This window comes from Schistocerca nitens, chromosome 3 (assembly GCF_023898315.1).
Source record: "Schistocerca nitens isolate TAMUIC-IGC-003100 chromosome 3, iqSchNite1.1, whole genome shotgun sequence".
NCBI classification, from domain to species: Eukaryota; Metazoa; Arthropoda; class Insecta; order Orthoptera; family Acrididae; genus Schistocerca; species Schistocerca nitens.
The window spans coordinates 571,047,203-571,066,834 of NC_064616.1; the positions used below are offsets into that span (position 1 = coordinate 571,047,203).

A 19,632-nucleotide genomic window follows, 5' to 3' on the forward strand; every position below is an offset into this window, starting at 1 on the left:
CTCAACTTTTTTGATAATTTTGTTTTCATTGTATTTATGTAGAATTTATTTGGGAAGTACTGTGAAATTTAATTCTTGGTTTGCAATCTGAAAATTTTACTGGAGAATTTTCTTTGTGCCAGAACTCTCATCAGTATACTACTGAGGCTTTGCAACCAACATTGCTATGAAGGAGACTGGAAGCAGCACCTCATTAGCTCAGTGGTAAATCTTCATGTGTGTTGTGTTTGCAGACTGTATTCAGGTGATTTGTTCAGAATAATATCTACAAGCAGACCCTTATTTACAGTAATCAGCGCTACAGCAAGCAACTAAAAATGTGATAAAGGAGAATACATGACACAACTTATTTGCGCCAACAGTCAGTGGAAAATCTGAAACCAGTACCAAGTCTGATGATGTATATTGTGATAAAACTGAGACTGAAACCTTACATTGTCAGCAAGGACTGTGAGTCAGCGTTTATAAAGCCTGTTCGTCATATGCAAGAATTTTTTTAATGAGATATCAAAAAAATCAGTATTTTCGCGTACTTGGTGGAATGAAATATGTTTACAGAAACATGCTAATACAGTCACATAAAACTTTGTGAGAAACTCTGAGTAAAGTGAAAAGAAACAGATATCATAAGAAACATATGTCCGCAACTCGTGGTCGTGCGGTAGCGTTCTCGCTTCCCACGCCCGGGTTCGATTCCCGGCGGGGTCAGGGATTTGCTCTGCCTCGTGATGACTGGGTGTTGTGTGATGTCCTTAGGTTAGTTAGGTTTAAGTAGTTCCAAGTTCTAGGGGACTGATGACCATAGCTGTTAAGTCCGATAGTGCTCAGAGCCATTTTTTAAGAAACATCCCTCACCAAAGCCGTCCAGTAGGTTTTGCATATAAAGATTCCAAAGACTCTACTGTATCTACAGAAATATCTGCTGGTCGATTGGAAGTGTGTTTTTTATGGTATCTCCTCTGTTAGTGCTAATGCCCAATAATTTTTCTTTCTTAGCCCCATGCAGAAATGAGCATGCATAAATGGACCAATATTATTCATCAAACTTTCTGGCAGATTAACCTGGTTTTAATCTTCATTTCAGCACACAGTCCGCTGCAGAGTCAAAATTCATTCTGTGTTTGATTTATGTATATAAGTCATTTCACATAAGTGTATCCAATTTTAATTTGTTTCATGTGACCCATAACTGAAAATAAAGTGTTATCATCAGAACATTATGATTTATTATTAAATGTAATTTCTCCTGACAAAAACCGCATTTAAATAAATACAGAAAAATTCTTCTACAATGGAGGTTCAAACCTGAGACTCTTCTATCAAGAGACTTTCATACTTATTGTTCAGCAATAAACATCTTATTCACTTGTGATAATTATTGTATGGTTAACAGTGGTTGAAAATCATCTTATTTTTAGAGGCAAATTCTTCGAGAATTTCTTTTTTAGAATTGTGTCACGCTGCTTTAGGAAACTGATATCTGGATAGAAACTTTCAAGTCCCGTAGATATAAGTGAAGAAAATCGAACAAGTCCAGTCTACAAGTGAAGATACGTGGAACAGTCAGCAGTCCAATAATGAGTAATTAGAATTCAGAGCATACCAATGAACTCGGGTTGAACTACAGCAACTCAGAGCAACCTCTCAACTACTTCGTAAAAACTTGTTATAGACGATGTGTGAGCTGAAGAGATAAAAACGGAATCAACACGTGAACCTATACATACTACTGAAAAATAGACTACTGATACACCATGAAACACGCACTGCCACACACTAAGATCGCAACGATGTTGACTCTTCCGTGTCACAACGACTAACGGTGCATAGATTTGTATACTCTATGACAAAGACCGAAGATGTAAATAAACAACAACAACTTTGGGTAATATAAAGAAGGTTTGAATTCTAACCTCTTTGGTGTGTATACATCGGTTGTGATGGGTGGGGAAGTCACGAGGAGGAGGGAGGACAAGTATTTGTTGATATGTGATATGAAATATGTAACGAAAGAGCTGTAGAGCGGCATACACTTTTTGTAAGTATGACGTGGATACTTTTGAGTGTCATACTTCTGTATAGTCTATTAATTGCTATACTATAGCGTAATTTTGAGTGAATGCCACTGTGTGAGCATATAAGACACATTGTTTGTAGTCATTAGGCCTAACACTTCTTGCCCCGTAGTTACCAATTATAGGTATTAAAAGCGTGGAACTGCCCTTCTGTAAACCCGGTATCCGCGGAAAATATTTTTAGTGCAGGGACGTACTTATGCAGTTCTGTCAACTGATGTGTGCTGTTCTTTTGATTGTCAGTAACGCAGTGAATGAAACCTATTCCTTTTTTTTTTTTTTTTTTTTTTTTTTTTTTTTTTTTTTAACAGGAATTTCTTATTCGTTAGTAGTAGTTTCGTTTTCTGTTGCCTTTTGTTGTTGGACGCTTAACAGTGATGCCCTGTTATTGCATTGTATTGCAACTCCGTAAAGTACGACGGCATTATTTAACACACTATCCTAAGTAATTAATCACATCTGTAGGTAAAGAAACCATGGCCTATAACAAACATCATTATTTTTCTTACTACTGTTTGAAGTAGTTCTTCAGGTTGCAGATTCATTTTAATTTGTATATGTTCATAGCTATTTTACCCCAACAGTTTTCTCTTATTTTTTTGCATTTTCATGGGTGTGTGAGAGAATGTTTCACTATTGTTTTCGTTGTCTTTGAAGTAATTGAGAGCAAGGTAATTCCTCAGTAGTTATTATGCTTTGCTACATCTCTAATGATCCTTGTTATTGTAGAGGTTCTTAAGTCCAAACTTCTTTCTTCATATCAAGTATTAGATACTCTCACTTTAATAATTGTGTTTATGGGTTATGCCCACAATGCAGTTGCTGTAAGCTCAGTTGATGCCAAGTTGGGTTCATATTACTGAAAATAAAAATATCTCTTCCCGATCTCTGTTTGATGTGTTATTAATTTGTTAACTGTTGTTTATACCAGTTCTTTCATCCTAAGCCATGCATATTTACAATGCATTTATGTCTAATTCTGATGATCATTTCTCACTCCTCTCATGTGAAACCTTTTGTCAGCCATGTTACTAGTGAATTCTGACAATGTGTTTTATTTTATTCTATTGTAGTAACCTAAACACCGTTCCTAAATTCCATGTTCCCAGACGTTTGGCATGATAATGACCATCCTCCATTACCATGCCATCTATTATTGTATAGGCTACATCTTTTGTTGCCTTCTTCCGGCTTCAGCCCTTTTCACTCAAGTTCCAAATTTGAAGTTTCCAACACGTATTTCATTGTTGTACCTCCTATCGTTTTGCTGCTCTCTCTGCATTTGCGGACAAATATTCCTAAGCCTTAATTTATGTGTAAAAGTATTGAAAAATGCATGTTGTCTGTGTTGTTATCAGGCCTATTACATTCCTGCAATTTTACTCTAACATAGGAACGTTCTCGATAGATAGAAGATATTTGATATTTTCTGTCTAATGTTGTGTATTCCATGGTTCAAGTACACTCTTCTGTTTCTTACCCCCTTCCTTCCAAATCACTATGATCTGCTTATTCCTATCTGATGTAACTAATATTTTTCTGTAAATCATCCATATTTTGTCACTATGATTAGCTGGTAGCCAATCTAGAATACCACTTTGATGTCCACTCTGTTATCTCATTATTTTTCCACCAGTACTCCTATAAGAAATATGAGGTGCAGAACTCTATCTCATTATCTAAAAAAAATTTAGAGTAAGATAATTCCTCAGTAGTTTTTATGCTTCTGTTCCATATGGATCATGCCCACAAGTGAGTTACTATCAGTTCAGTTGACGCCAAGTTGTGTTCATGTTACTGAAAGTAGAAATCTCTCCTCCTGGTTAATGATTGATCTTTTATTAATTTGCAACGAGTATTTACTTGACACTAATGTTTTAGTCTTAAGCGATACTTCAGCATTTTAGTCTTAATTTTTATTAGAGTTCCCATTTAAATTGGCAAATTCATTGCAAAATTTACTCTTTCCATCTGATATGAAGCATATTGAGGGAGCTTATTTATTAACTCTCTTAATTTTTATATATTTGAGGAATTTCACATTGTTTTTCCATTAGACATGTCACATTTAAAAGTTAAACAGGGTCAATGGAAGGGTCCGATTCAACCTGTCAGCTTTGACCCATGGCGTAACTGTGTTGAGTGACATCATTGAGGTGCGGCATGTTAGAAATGGATTGTGTTTGCAAAGAGCATGTTGGAGTAAGGGTGGCACACTGTGGTTGTTGTGTTTGTTTCTGAATTGTTTGTGAGTAATGTTAGTGACGTATTGAACTTTGTGTTGCATGTTACTCTATGCTGGAGGAGTTTGTTTCCTTGGAAGTGTTATTTCAGTGTCGTTAGTTATTGACTATCGGTTTGTTTTTGGTTATGAATTTGTTAGTTCATCATATTGTTAATGTTTTTTTAAGTGCTGTCTATGAATGTTACAAGTAATGGTTATTTTTGTGTGTGTGTTGGGGGCGGGGGGTAGGTTGCAAGGAGGGCAGTGGAGGTGCCTGGTATCGTTGTCTTCCTTTGAGCTATATAATTCAAATGAAATATTCGATTCCAGATTTTTTTTTTTTGTTCGATTTATTCTCGAGGATTTTGTGTTTGTAATTTTTTGGTATTGTTTGTTTTAGAATGGTGACATTCTTACTGTGTGTTTAGCTTGCCCTGCCCAAGAACCTCTACTTTCTACCCCATTAGTTTCATTTTATTGCTGAAGCGAAATAGTTCGCATGGTTAATATCTTTGTTCGTGGGTGTATTTATTGACTTTATGGTTGCCACGTTGTGTACACTGGGAATAGGGGTGTCCACCATCTTAATGACATCACGGATCAAAGCAGACGGGTGGAATAGGACACTTCCACCACTGCTACTGCTGTTATAATAGTTACCATGTACCTTCTATGTGAGAAATAATTATGTCTACTAATACAGTTAGGATAACTACTAATTCAAGTTAGAATTTTGTTTTGTTGTATACAGTGAATTAGTTTACACTTGTTAAGAATGTGTCAGAGAAAACGTATGAATAAAAGTCATTTTGGCAACTTGAGAAATTCTCCTGAAGCTTTGTTACAAATTTGAGGGATAATATTTTACTGGTAGCCAGAATCTTTCACTATGATTGCATAGTAATGAGACTTTATTTCTATATTTCTAAAACTTGTTGTGTAATGTATTATATTGCATATGCTAGTTCACTGTAGGCATGTTACACTTTTTCCATAAGAAAGTTAATTGCCAAGAAGCTTAAAATGATTAAAATATACCACAAAAGACCATAACACAAAATTAAAGGTGTATTTATTCCATGAATTTATGAGACAGCCGTTGATCATACCTACACTTCACAAAATGAGTTCCACAGTTGCTTTATAAAGTAACATTCATAAGCAGACATTAAACGTCAAACAGGGCAACAGTACACCCATGTACAGTACAACCATGTACTTCATGCAAATTGTATGATGAAAACCCTACAGCGAAAAAAGTTCACGACCTTGTCAGGTGTTTTTCTGGGTCAAACTGATGCTGTGTCACTATCATCAGGTAGAATATATTCATCTGGCACATCTGCCCCACACAACTGGCATTGTCTACCTCAATTTAATGTTTCATTGTAAATTTAACATGTATGTCTCAGTGATGTTGGTAATCTGACAGGCAGAATGTTTCACAGTTTTTCTGTGCAGCAATCAACTAGAAGCCAGGTACCAATATTCTTTTTTTACAAAATTAGTCTCATCATCTGCATTTGACATGAGATATCATCTAGGCATATATTAGACTCGTAATTGACATCTACATGCGTACACTGATATACATATATGGTGATGTTTATTGTAAATGGTGAATTTGAGTTAGCAAAGTTGTGGTGAGGTATTTGACTGCTCTTGATACAGTACAATGATAAAGTTCCTGGCACTTCCTGCATGTCTTTCCATCATTCTTGAAGGCAGACAGGAAGGTGATCATTTTTTTCTGTAGGAATACACAAAATGCATAATTTTCTCACAACCTTTGATGCAAGTTTCGTAAGTGTTTTTGTACAAGAAACATGTTTTTCACCATGCAGTACACTCAGCCATACCATCCTTTTGACATCATCTCTAATTCTGCCAACTGCTCCCTTTCTGTGAGCTTTTAAAAGAAGCTTCAGTCAACTGGGAAATCCCGAGTCTCCTACTTCTGTATTACTGCCCTTACATGCTCATTCCAATTAATAATACTTAGAAACATTATGCCTAGTTATTAATCCATGTGAATGTGTCAAGCAGTATGCAGGATTGCTTTTCCTACTCTTCTTCATTAACTTACATATTTCTACCTTTAAGGCAAGCTGCCATTAATCATGGCAACTAGAAATTTTCTCTAAGTCAACTTGTATCCCACTGCAGTCACCCAACAACGACATATCTCCAAACACAACAGTATCATCAGCAAACAACCACAAACTGCTGCTCACTCTGTACATCAGATCATTTCTGTAGGCCTATTCAGCGTGTTTCAAACCTTTTGTGTCAAACTGAAACAGCTGATAGTGTGTGCATAACTGATTAGGGAAGCAATGGTTGGAAATGCATATTTATTTTGTTATAGGCATACACAGTGTACACCACATAACAGAATGTAGCTCATAGTAAATGTTCGAAGTGGTGACCGCCAGTCTCGATGCCTGCATTGCAACAGTGCATGCAGTTCTGCTGCTTTCTCACAAAGATCCCAGTTGTCTGTTGTACACTGGAACAAGCAGCAGGTGATAAACAGCGTACATCAGTGATCAATGCCCACGAAACAGACGTACAGTACACAACTTAGCTAATAGCACATGTGACGTGATGACTGCATGCATCACACTGGTGCATTAACTTGTGTCACGTGTGTACTATTATCTGTGGTGTCAGTTGCCCATTGCATCAGACAGTTTGTGGTGTGTCTACAGTGAGATGTGTTACTGTGTACAGTATGTGATGTGTTGTGGAGATGGAACGTTACTTGTCAAAGATGGGATGTTACTCGCCATGAGAGTTGGTAAGCATTCATTTAATGTACCTGTGGCAGGATGTAGTGTTCATAGAGGAGCATGAATGTATAGAGAATACTTTCCCAACAAGCATCTTCGTAATTGGGGAAAATTAATCTCTGTGGATACCAACTTATGAGAGATGAGATCATTCACGCCACAGAGCTGGGCTAGGTTCCTGCCAAAGATATGTCCAAACACCAGACTTCAAGGAGATGGTTTTGGATTGTATGGCTGACCACCAAGCAGTAAGCACCCATCAAATTTCTGTGAAACATTCTCTTTGAAGGATACAGTGTGGAGAGTACAGGTGGAACAAGTATTACACTCATATCCTAAAGAACGTGTACAAGTACTGGGACCAATGGATTTTGAGGCCTGTGTTCACATCTGTCAATGTATTATCCACTGCAGTGCTGTAGTGGTGAGTTTCGTACAGTTTGTATTGTTCACAGGCGAGGCCTCATTGACCTGTGACGGTGTTTTCAACATCTGCGTCTGGAGTGAGGACAGTCTCCATCTATATTGATTTGTGGACAAAATCTATGCCTACTGTAGGAAATTTATTCCATTTGAACTGAGAATAAGTTCAAGAATTTTGCAGCAAACCAATGTTATGGATATTGATCTGTAATTATGTGGGGTGGTTCTTTTACCCTTCATGTGTACAGGAGTCACCTGCACTATTTTCCCACTGCTTGGGACTTTGTGCTGATGAGAGATTTGTGATAAATGTAAGTTAAGTAAGGGGCCAATGATGTAGTATACTCTTTGTAAAACTGAATTTGACTTCCATTCAGATCTGGTGACATTTCTTTTTTACTCTTTTTGGGTCGACAGAAGCGTCCGATCCCATGCGTCGGCTTTGACCCGTGACGTAAGGGTGTTGTCGTGTGTGACGTCATGACGGCGCGGAGTTTGGTTTGAGTGTGGCTGTCTCCAGTTCTGTTTTATCTTATTTTATTTACTTTTCTGATCTGTTCGTTCTATCTCGTGAGATTTTTTTTTTTTTAAATTTAAAAACACTCATTACTTATTTTAATTATCTGTTTCCTCCAATTTCTGTTTTAGTTTATTATATTTATCTTTCTGATCTGTTCGTTCTATCCCGTGAGATTTTTTTTTTAAAAAGACAGAAAACGCTAATCAGCTACTGAAGCATCTTTATCTTCTATGGTCTATGGTTTGCAGGGGTTACGACCCCTGGGGAGGTGGGTGGGTATTCATGCATGGCTGTCTTCACTTACACGTTGTAGCTACGCAAGGCATCTAAATTTGTTTACATTTAGTTTGCCCCCCACCCAAAACACCCCATTTCCCGCGCTTGTCCCGTTAGTGTCATTAGGCTTCTTGTGGAAAGTGTGTGTGTTTGTTTTTGTTTCCGCCATATTTGTGACGTCATGGGTCAAAGCAGACGGGCGGGATCGGACGCTTCCGTATTTCCCTCTTTTTCAGGAGCTTCTCTATGGCAGGTATGTTAATTACTATGTCCTGTATATGGTTGTCTCTGCAATAGTCAAACAATGGTATGTTTGAGCGATTCTCCTGTATGAATGATTTTTTACATGAAATTTAAAACTTCAGCTTTCCTTATGCTATCTTCTATTGCCACACCAGACTAGTCAACAAGTGACCGGTAGAAGCCTTCGACCCACTTAATGATTGTACATAGGACCAGAATTTTCTCAGGTTGTTGGAAACATCTTTTGCTAACATATGATGGTGGAAGTTGTTTTATGCTTCATACATCAATCTTTCTACAAACACACAAATAATTACTAACTTTTACCTAACATCATTTATGCATCCTTTTTTTAACTGAGAATGCAACAGTCTCCACTTCATCATTTTCTGAATTTTGTTTTTAATCCACAATAGGTCATTTTTGTCTTTAATCCACTTACTCAGCACCTACTTCTCCAGAGTACGATTTACGGTCTGTTTAAACTTTGCCCATAATTCCTCTATGTCCATTACACTGGAACTAAATGATGTCCATTTGTTGTCATAGTGGGATACGAACAACTGCTTATCTGCTCTTTTTAGCAGGAATACTGATGGATTTATTAACTTTAGTAACAATCACCTATAGGATGACATCATGATCAGTAATTGCTGTTCCTCTACTGACCATTGATAAGGTTGAGCCTGTTTGTAGCTACAAGGTCTGAAATATTTCCATTGCATGTGGGCTGTCAAACTAACTGTTCAAGACTGTTTTTGGAACACATGTTCAAAGCTACCTCACAAGACTGTCTGTCCATATCACCTGCAGTGGTCATGAATCAAGTCATTTTTGTTGCAGCTGATTTCCCATAAACCCGCTGCATCAAGGTAACATCTTTGGTAATGTCATCTTCAGAAAGAAATTTTTACCTACTGTTTACTCCACAATTTTGACAGTCTTGCTTTGCACAGATAATATTATTAGCTTTTTGAGCAACTAGTGTATGTGCATTCTCTGGAAATGGCATATATTGAGAAAGTTTAATCACAAAGTAATTGCACATTCTCATGATATATATACATACTGACCTCTTGATCTTTCTCTGTTGTAGGAAGTATGTGAGATGGTTGATAAGAATGAAACTTTGTAAGACCAATATTAATATGTCAGTGTTCCTTTGGAGGTACCTTTTCTGTTTTTTTACCAACTGTTATGAGTTTTCCATCCTTCCTGCCAGGAGACATCCTTGTAATGTCATCACCGATGGAAAAGTCCTTAATCACATCATGGATATTGTGTACAATCTTGTTTGATCTCTCTTTGTGTGAAGTTCTTTGTTGGTGGCAATTTGCAGTAAATTTGGTTTACTGCCACTGTCTGTTCGTTGGGTGACTTTGGCAGTGCTTTCTTAACTCTGCAGACTGCTTTTTCAAATGCTTGTGAAGAAAAAGCATATATTGCAAATGGTAAAATATATACATTTCATGTCTGTGCAGTGACTGTTTGTTGGGTGAAGAATGTGAGTCTTATGATTGTTATTGGTTTTTACTCAGAACTGCATGTATGAAGTATAAAATATTTCTTGAAAGAACTGGAGTCACTTTGTCCCGATCATGTGTTACCCATTTTCATGCATTTATTTAAGTGCCAGTATATGAAGAGTTGTATTTCTTTCCTCGCTGTTTGGTGTTGCATGTTTAAGATTCAATGAGTGTTATGGACAGCATTTTGTATGCATTCTCATCTGTGGCCTAGCTGTGTACTAAAAACACCATGCTAAATGTAGGACACAACCCCTCATTTCAGTACATCTCTACAGGCAGTCATCTACCACATATAATATATGTCTTGCAATGTAGTCAAGGGTTAGAAGTTCCCCTCTGCCTGATGCTAAGGCTTCTAGCACTTCCGATATTGTCTGGGATTTTTAATGTAGCTGTGCTTTTCAATGTGTCTGGTGTAACTGTTCCATCCTCACCCAAGGATGATTAGTTGGGTTGTAAATTTGGGTGGAAAGCAAATATGTATGTGTACTGACAGCACAGCTGTTCCTGTATGATTTAGCAACAGATACAAGGTGTCCATTGCTGAGAGTACATGTAAATGAAAAAAGTAAACTGTGTTTCGTGGAATGAGGTTTGATGTTTCTAGAAGGTCCAGACAAGCATAGGGGGTGAGTATGCTGGTCATTCGGCGATGCAGAGTTAGGTGGATAATGGGTTCCGTCAGGGAAATAATTAGCAGATTGTTGGGAAGGAACACTGAAAATTGTGGCTGATGTCATCTGCTGATGCCATCTGCTACCTAAATTCAGATTCAATCCTCATTTTGTTTATACAGCTGGCTGAAGTGGCAAAAAGAGCATACCTCACACAGCTTGTGATTATCAATATATTTAGCAGAATGAATCACTGTCCTCTGGTTTTGATGCAGGTGGAGTGCTTAAACCAGTGGCTCACCCACCCACCCACCCACCCACCCACCCACCCACCCACCCACCCACCCACCCACCCACCCACCCTCACCCTTCCTCACCCCCTACGGTTCATCTACACCTATACTCCACAAGCCACCATACGGTATATGGTAGACAGTACTTTGTATACTACTATCATTTCTTCCCGTTACTGTTCCAGTTACAAATCAGTTACAAATAGTGTGCAGAAAGAATAATTGTTACTCAACCTTCAGATGAGCTTTAATCCCTCTAATTTTGCCTTTTCATGAAATATATGTTGAAGGAAACAGTATGTTAGTTGACTCTTCTCTATTTCCTCTATCAGTTCTACCTGGTAAGGGTCCCAGGTCCAGGAGAAATACGGGTCATACGAGGATTTTTTTGAAGCTATCTTCTTCGTGAATGTACTGCATTTCCTGTGGATTCTTTCATTATATCCTTGTATGGTATTTGCCTTTCCTGTGATTAGTTTTATATGGTCATTCCACTTGAAATGACTCCATAGGCATACTCACAGATATTTAGTGGATGTCATTATTTCTAGTGATTATTTGACAATTGTGTAACCAAAAAGTAATGGTCTTCCTGCCTATTTATGTGCAATACAATGTTGTATGTTGAGGGTCAACTGCCAATCCTTGCACTAAGTGTTGATCATCTGCAGACCAAGCATTTAACAATTTTCTGATGTTGCGACTTCCTTATATACAACAGACCTGTGCAGATTTCAATAGTATCCATCAGCACATTGCATGTCTTATATACTCCTTTGAGTATGCCTGAAGCTACTTTTGTCTCAGAAAAATGCTATCATTTAAGAATTAGATGCTGCAATCTGTTTGCTAGAAAATTTTCCATTCAGTCGCAAAGCTGGTCTGACGCTCTGCATGCTCATGTTTTATTCATTAGGCAATGATGCTGAAATGTGTGGAACACCTTTTGGAAGTCAAGGAACAAGGCATCAAGTTGGCTGCTAGTATCTACTGGCTTCTGTTTCTCTTGAATAGAGTGAGCTGGTTTTCACAAAATCATTCTTTGCTGAATTGATTTGTGCAGAGTGGTCTAGTGCCCGCTACCACAGGATGTAGACAACTGGACAGAGTACGTGTTTCACACAGATATGTGTTCACATTAGTTAGAGGTACACTTCAAATGGCCCAGTGATCAATTACATGCTGTATCCTGGTGGAGGAGAGGGGAGGGGTGAGAGAAGTACATCAACATATTAATTAAGGGTAGGGTTCATCATTGTAGATTACGTGGAGAAAATACATACTTTGTACACTTGGCTTCATTTTATGGACTAAAATAATTAATTATGAAATATTCTCTATTGTAATAAATTGTAAGATGATAATTCAGTAATTACCATGGAAAATAACAATAACAAAATTCAATTGCTCAGTGGAAAGTAGCGAGCCACATCCATGTATTCCGGTCGTCATGAGGTGCTACACACGGGTACATTGATTTGCTGATATTTTCATAGTGATGCCCAACAGTTGGCAGCACTTGCACATGATGAGAAGTTTGGAAACGCACAAATGTGTACCTCAGATTTCCGTAGGGAAAAAATAGTTCTGTTGCTGTTAAGACTCAATATAAGTCAATGTACACAATTGTAGCCAGAGGGTCTGCCAGTATAATGAAAAATCATAGTTCTGGTCTCATGTGAAGCGTCCAAATGGATCAAAATCGGATTCCACCTTCTGAAATTGTTTCACTGTGAGAGATTGTGCTGTGGTTTCTCATTTTAATTAGTATGTATATGATGAAATGTAAGATATTGAGATAAGTGATTACTGAATAGAAGGAGACTACATTTGTTTTACAAAGTAAAGGTGATGAATTTATAAGATACTTGTAAAACTCTGTGTAGAACATGCAAAAGAATTTGCCCCTTTATAACAGCAGTTTATAGCATGTTTTCCCACAGTTGAAATGTACTTTGTAATTGGAAAAAGGTGCAGGTCATTCCACTTTTCATAAAGGGTCATCAGCCAGATGTGGACCGAGCAAGGTGGCGCAGTGATTAGCACACTGGACTCGCATTCGGGAGGGCAATGGTTCAATCCTGCGTCCGGCCATCCTGATTTAGGTATTCCATGGTTTCCCTAGCTCACTTCAGACAAATGCTGGGATGGTTCCTCTGAAAGATCACGGTCGATTTCCTTCCCCATCCTTCCCTAATCCGAGCTTGTGCTCAGTCTTGAATGAGCTCGTTGTCTCCTCCTCAGCCAGATGTACATAATTATACTCTTATAAAACCTGACATCAGTCTTCTGGAGAATTATGGTATACATTTTGTGCTAGTATATTTCGACTGTTGTAGTCAATTAAATTACCTGTAGGCGTCAACATGGGCTCTCCAGACAGTGATGATGTGAAATTCTGCTCGTTCTGTTCATTCATCAGATCCAAAAACAGCAAGTAGTGGTGTACATGATGATGCCATTTTTATTTACTTCTAGAAAGTATTTCATAAAGTTCCATGTTGTTGTTGAGGAAACAAAATGCAAGTGTATAAAGCATCTGACCGACTTTGTAATTGCATTGATAACTGCCCAATGAATGAAGTCAGCGTGTGTGCAATATATAAAGTGATCTGGTTGCAGGACCTGCATAAGCCTAATTGCGTCTCTGTGCGAACTGCAAAATTGCCGCCCACTCATTCTGTAGAAAAAAGAAAGTTTGTATGATATTAAAGTCTGATCATGTTTTTGTATGCCTGGAAACTTGACTTGAAAAGTTAGTTCAAAAATGGTTCAAGTGGCTCTGAGCACTATGGGACTTAACTTCTGAGGCCATCAGTCCCCTAGAACTTAGAACTACTTAAACCTAACCAACCTAAGGACATCACACACATCCATGGTTGAGGCAGGATTCAGTTTTTATCAGTTTTATTTTTGAGAACCGTCTCTCCACTCACGCGGTTCCGGACTGTAGCGCCTAGAACCGCTCGGCCACCCCGGCCGGCGAAAATTTAGTCATGTGATTTAAACAAATGTAGCACTTAAAAATAATTTTAATAAACCATTTGAATTTACGTTAATCGTAAATGAACATTTTTTTTACTGTTGTGTACCGATAATGTATTCTGCGGAAAACAAAATATTATTACAACACAATTTAAAATTAATACGTAAATTTACTTGAACGATCATGTGTACAATGACAATTTATCTTGCGTTGAACAAAATAAAAATCAACACGGTAAAAAACTAAGTAACTGAACATTTAAGAAACTAGACGAGCCGGCCGGAGTGGCCGTGCGGTTCTAGGCGCTGCAGTCTGGAGCCGAGCGATCGCTACGGTCGCAGGTTCGAATCCTGCCTCGGGCATGGATGTGTGTGATGTCCTTAGGTTAGTTAGGTTTAATTAGTTCTAAGTTCTAGGCGACTGATGACCTCAGAAGTTAAGTCGCATAGTGCTCAGAGCCATTTTTGAACTATACGAATCGAACCTACCTGGCTTTTGCTTGCGCATACTCTTTAACTCGATCCACGTAGTTCAAGAAGTCTGTAAGTTTGCGCTCAGTAGATGTTGTTGCAAGCTCACTTAAACGAGTTTGGCTCATCTTGATCTGGGATATGTTTTTTATCAGTTTTATTTTTTAAACCCTCTCTCCACTCGCAACTGTCACTGGGAGTCTTAGGACAATTCTTAGTGCAATATTAACATTGGGACAAATATTGTTTATTCCTATAAACTTGTCTCTGTTGGACGTCTTCCTGGTTTGACCAACGTCGGAAGCACTTTCAAGTTCTTCCCTCGCCTCCAGCGCATCAACATCGCTTGACTCTTCGTCTTGCAAAATCGTTGCGAGGTTTCTACACATTTCGTCGCAGCTATCAGGAGGCGTATTCTTCAGCTTACCAATGCCGTACAGAAAATGAAAATCATAGCAGTGAGACTTCAGCTGAGTGAATCCATCGTCCAAAGATGTGCTGACTACGTCTAAAAGATAATAGGAGAACTCAGTCTTGTAACGTTTTGTTGTATCCTCTATTTTGTCATCTCTTCCTTCGTAGGTAAAGTGCCTTGACTTCTTGCACTGTCGCCGGAAAGCACATATCCGCAATGATGGCTCAATCTTCCAGCTTTAATTCTGTGACCAGTTCTTTCTAATCCGTGAAGAAGAACACAAACTTTTCTTCCGGTTTGCAGTTCTCAAAATATACTTTCTTACTTTCAAGCGTTTCCATTGCTCAGAAAAGATGGTCTTACTGACTACACTGATGTGAAGCAGTATGTCATACCAGATTACCAGAGAAGTAAAAAAAGTGTAATTTTTTATTTGATTCTTAAGTGCCGTGGCTCCGTGTGTGGTCATGCCATCGAATTCTTCTGATACGTGAACAAGCGCGTCATATAGCCCTCCAGTTTGAAACATCTGGGGCGTAAGTGCGTTGATGCGGCGTTCTCACCTAGTACATTCAGTGGGCTTCCGCGTCAGGTAGGCAGACATCTCTTCAAGACATCCCAACGCCGAACAGAGGACGAGAAATAGTCTTACGAGCTCTTCACTGCCGAAAACATGGAAACAGCGTATTGGGAAGACATAGTGGAATCGTTTACACAAGATTCAACGAATGAGTGCTATATAATGCATCGAATGCTCTGTGTTTGTGGTGTCACCGCAGACACCACACTTGCTAGGTGGTAGCTTAAATCGGCCGCGGTCCGTTAGTATATGTCGGACCCGCGTGTCGCCACTGTCAGGATCGCAGACCGAGCGCCACCACAAGGCAAGTCTCGAGAGACGTACTAGCACTCGCCCCAGTTGTACGACGACGTTGCTAGCGACTACACTGACGAAGCCTTTCTCTCATTTGCCGAGAGACAGTTAGAATAGCCTTCAGCTAATGGCTACGATCTAGCAAGGCGCCATTTGTACCATTGCATGTATCTCAAGATAGTCTCACTTGTATCATCAAGAATGCTGTATACCAAAGGACGATATAAAAGTTAAGTGTTCTAGTAGCTACGTTCTTTTCTTTATCACATTCATTACGAATCCTGTTCCAGACTTAACGCCAGACGGCGTGAGTTGACGCGTGCCCTTTCGGCTACTTCACTGTGGACTGGCTGCCTTAAGTCCACTACATTGGCGACGAGTCTAACAAGGGACTTTAGCGTATTTGGATTTCATCTCGCCGCATACAGAATGCAAGGTAATGAGTGGCAGCCGTTTTTGCTTTTGTGTGTAGGTGTGTCCACCTACCGTGTGATAGTGAAATTGTTTCCCCGACGCGACGTAGCAACTCTGTCCTACGAAGAAATTTTGTCAGCTTTAGATGCCTATTTCAAGGAAACAGTCAATGTCGTTGCAAAACGGTATACGTTCTTTTGTACAAAACGTACGGCCGGTCAGACTAATAGGGAGTGGGTTGCAACTTTGCAAGGACTTACTAGGGAGTGTGCATTTGAATGTGACTGTGGACTCCCTTATTCGGATACTATGGTGCGTGATGCAATAGCACAGAACGTTTCAGATGTTCGCATAAGGGAACAGATTTTGAAACTAGTCAATCCCTCCCTTCAACAAGTGATAGACATATTGGATAGGCAAGACACACTTGACTTTGCTCAGGCATCATTTGCAACTTCGCCAGCCGTGTGTCACATTAACCGGCCCACCGAGCCCGCTGCACGGAACGCTAACCTGCCCTCGCGCACGTCCGCATAGCTGCGGCCTTGCTCGCAAACACGTGTGCCGCGTAAGCAAGCACATGCAGTGCTAAAGTCATGCCCGCGGTGTGCAACTAGACATTCGCGTGAGAATTGCCCGTCATGCCAAGCTATTTGCTTTTTCTGTAATAAGAAAGGGCATGTTCAAAGTGTTTGCCAGAAAAAGCTCAGATCAGACAATCACAACCATTCCAGGCCCTTTGCTTCGCGCTGGAATCGAACCAAGGACACTCAGGCTCGTGGACCTTCGCCCATGGACATTCATGTAGTTAGTGCCACTCCGCCCAGTGTTCCTCTCGCTAACAGTGACTGTGTTCGTCCCACCCAACGTGTGCGTCGACGTCGACGGAAGTCCCGTCATGCCGCGCGTGATTCTGTTCCAGTGTCTGTTCGAGTTGCACAAAACAGTGTTCAAATCTAAAATTCTTTCCCGGAGACCAGAAAGCTTTTCCTCCATGTTTGCCCCATTGTCATAACCTGGGCTTCTTATACACTGAAACGCCAAAGAAACTGGTATAGGCATCCGTATTGAAATAGCCTACAGAAATACGTAAACAGGTACAATACTGCACTGCGATCGACAATGCCTGTACAAGACAACAGGTGTTTGGCGCAGTTGTTAGATCGGTTACTGCTGCTACCATGGCAGATTATTAAGATAAGATTTAAGTGAGTCATAACGTGGTGTTATAGTCGGCGCACAGGCGATGGGACACAGCAACTCCGAGATAGTGATGAAGTGGGGATTTTCCTGTACGACCATTTACGAGTGTACTGCGAATATCAGAAATCTGGTAAAACATTAAATCTCCGGACATCGCTGTGGCCGGAAAAAGATCCTGCAAGAACAGGGCCAACGAAGACTGAAGAGAATCATTCAGCGTGACAGAAGTGCAACTCTTCCGCAAATTGCTGCAGATTTCAGTGCTGGGCCATCAAAAAGTGTCAGCATGCGAACCATTCATGAAACGTCATGGATATGAGCTTTCGGAGCCGAAGACCCACTCGTGTACCCTTAATGCCTGACGACACAAAGCTTTACTCCTCTCCTGGGCCCATCAAAACCGACATTGGACTGTTGATGACTGGAAACATGTTGTCTAGTCGGACGAGTCTCGTTTCGGATTGTATCGGGCGGATGGACATGTACGGGCATGGAGACATTATCATGAATCCATGTACCCTGCATTTCTGCAGGGGACTGTTCAAGACGTCTAGATACGACCCTTACAGGTGACGTATATGTAAGCATCATCACTGATCATCTCCATATATTCATGTCCATTGTGCATTCCGACCCACTTGAGCAATTCCAGCAGGACAGTGCGACACGCCACACGTCCAGAATTGCTACAGAGTGGCTCCAGGAACACTCTTCTGAGTTTCAACACTTCCGCTGGCCACCAAACTCCCCAGACATGAACATTATTGAGCATATCTGGGATGCCTTGCAGCGTGCTATTCAGAAGAGATTGCCAGCCCGTCGTACTCTTACCGATTTATGGACAGCCCTGCAGGATTCATGGTGTCAGTTCTCTCCAGCACTATTTCAGACATTAGTCAAGTCCATGCCACGTCGTTTTACGGCAGTTCTGCGTGTTCGCGGGGGCCCTACACGATATTAGGCGGGTGTACCAGATTCTTTGGCCGGCCGTTGTGGCCGAGCGGTTCTAGGCGCTTCAGTCGGGAACCGCACTGCTGCTACGGTCGCAGGTTCGAATCCTGTCTCGGGCATGGATGTGTGTGATGTCCTTAGGTTGGTTAGTTTAAGTAGTTCTAAGTCTAGGGGACTGATGACCTCAGATGTTAAGTCTCATAGTGCTTAGAGCAATTTGAACCATTTTTTACCAGTTTCTTTGACTCTTCAATAAATGGGATTTTTAATCTTGCAAGAACTTGAGTACGACCTACATCAGAGTGGAGCGTGAAGAATCGGGCATTGGAAGACATCCCAGGAAATTCTCGCGAATTCGGACATCGCGTACCCCTTCGATCATGTAAGTAGTGGGACAAAGAGGGCACCACCCCACCCTCCACTGTTGCCAAATTTATTCAAGATGGCGGCATGTAGACTTGGCAACAGTGCATGACGTCATCCAAGATGGCGGATTTTGGCGGGAGATTAGTCCAATTGTGCTACGTCCACTAACCTAACCTCAAGAAAAAATGGCGGGAAGTTTGAATTTTGGCGGGAAAATAGTCCAATTGTGCTACGTCCATTAACCTAAGCCTCCAGAAGAAAAAAAAATGGCGGGAAGTTTGAATTCCAACAGGATAATGCATGCAAAGACCGTACTTGTCTTTATTATTATTATTATTATTGATTATCATTCATTAACATTCATTATTATTTATTATCATTTATTATTATTATTGACCTACCTCCACTAGAAATTCCCTCCAAATTCAAATTCCAACACTATAATGGCTGCAAAACCTAACTTTTGTTCATTATCATTTATTAACATTCATTATCATTCATTGTCATTCATTATCATTTATTATTATTTATTATCATTTATCATCATTTATTATTATTATTTATTATTATTATTTATTATTATTATTTATTATTATTGACCTGCCTCCACTGGAAAATTCCCTCCAAATTCCAATTCCTACATGATAATGGCTGCAAAACCTTACTTTTGTTTATTATTATCTATCACAAGTTCAAATCCCCAACACCATAATTGATCACATGTACGAGCTTTCTCCGTCACTTATCTGTTTTCACTGGTAGCCTATCATAATCGCGTCAAATAATAATCTGCACTTATAGTAATGTAATTCACGTCCTTTGATTTTGCACGGGGGAAGGGACTGAAGACTTTATTTCAAGCAGTACAGTCATCACTTGTTCTCCAACACAGTCAGCACACACATCTTTGATATCGCAGTGCAACTGAATTAGTTCAAATCCTCACCACCCCCTGGCCAGCGTG

At 39.8% G+C, this 19,632-nt stretch overlaps 1 protein-coding gene across 2 annotated transcripts in view; it reads left to right on the forward strand.

The window, feature by feature from the left end:
* The first annotated feature begins 1,925 nt into the window (after positions 1-1,925).
* LOC126248478 (galactosylgalactosylxylosylprotein 3-beta-glucuronosyltransferase S) overlaps positions 1,926-19,632 on the forward strand; it is a 184,706-nt gene continuing 166,999 nt past the window's right edge. Inside the window, exons 1-2 of one of the 2 annotated variants that reach the window (XM_049949494.1) lie at positions 1,998-2,038; positions 16,025-16,170. The gene's annotated coding sequence lies outside the window, so the exon portion shown is untranslated. Of the gene's footprint in view, positions 2,039-16,024; positions 16,171-19,632 lie in introns of both variants that reach the window. The other variant, XM_049949495.1, reaches the window with a different exon arrangement.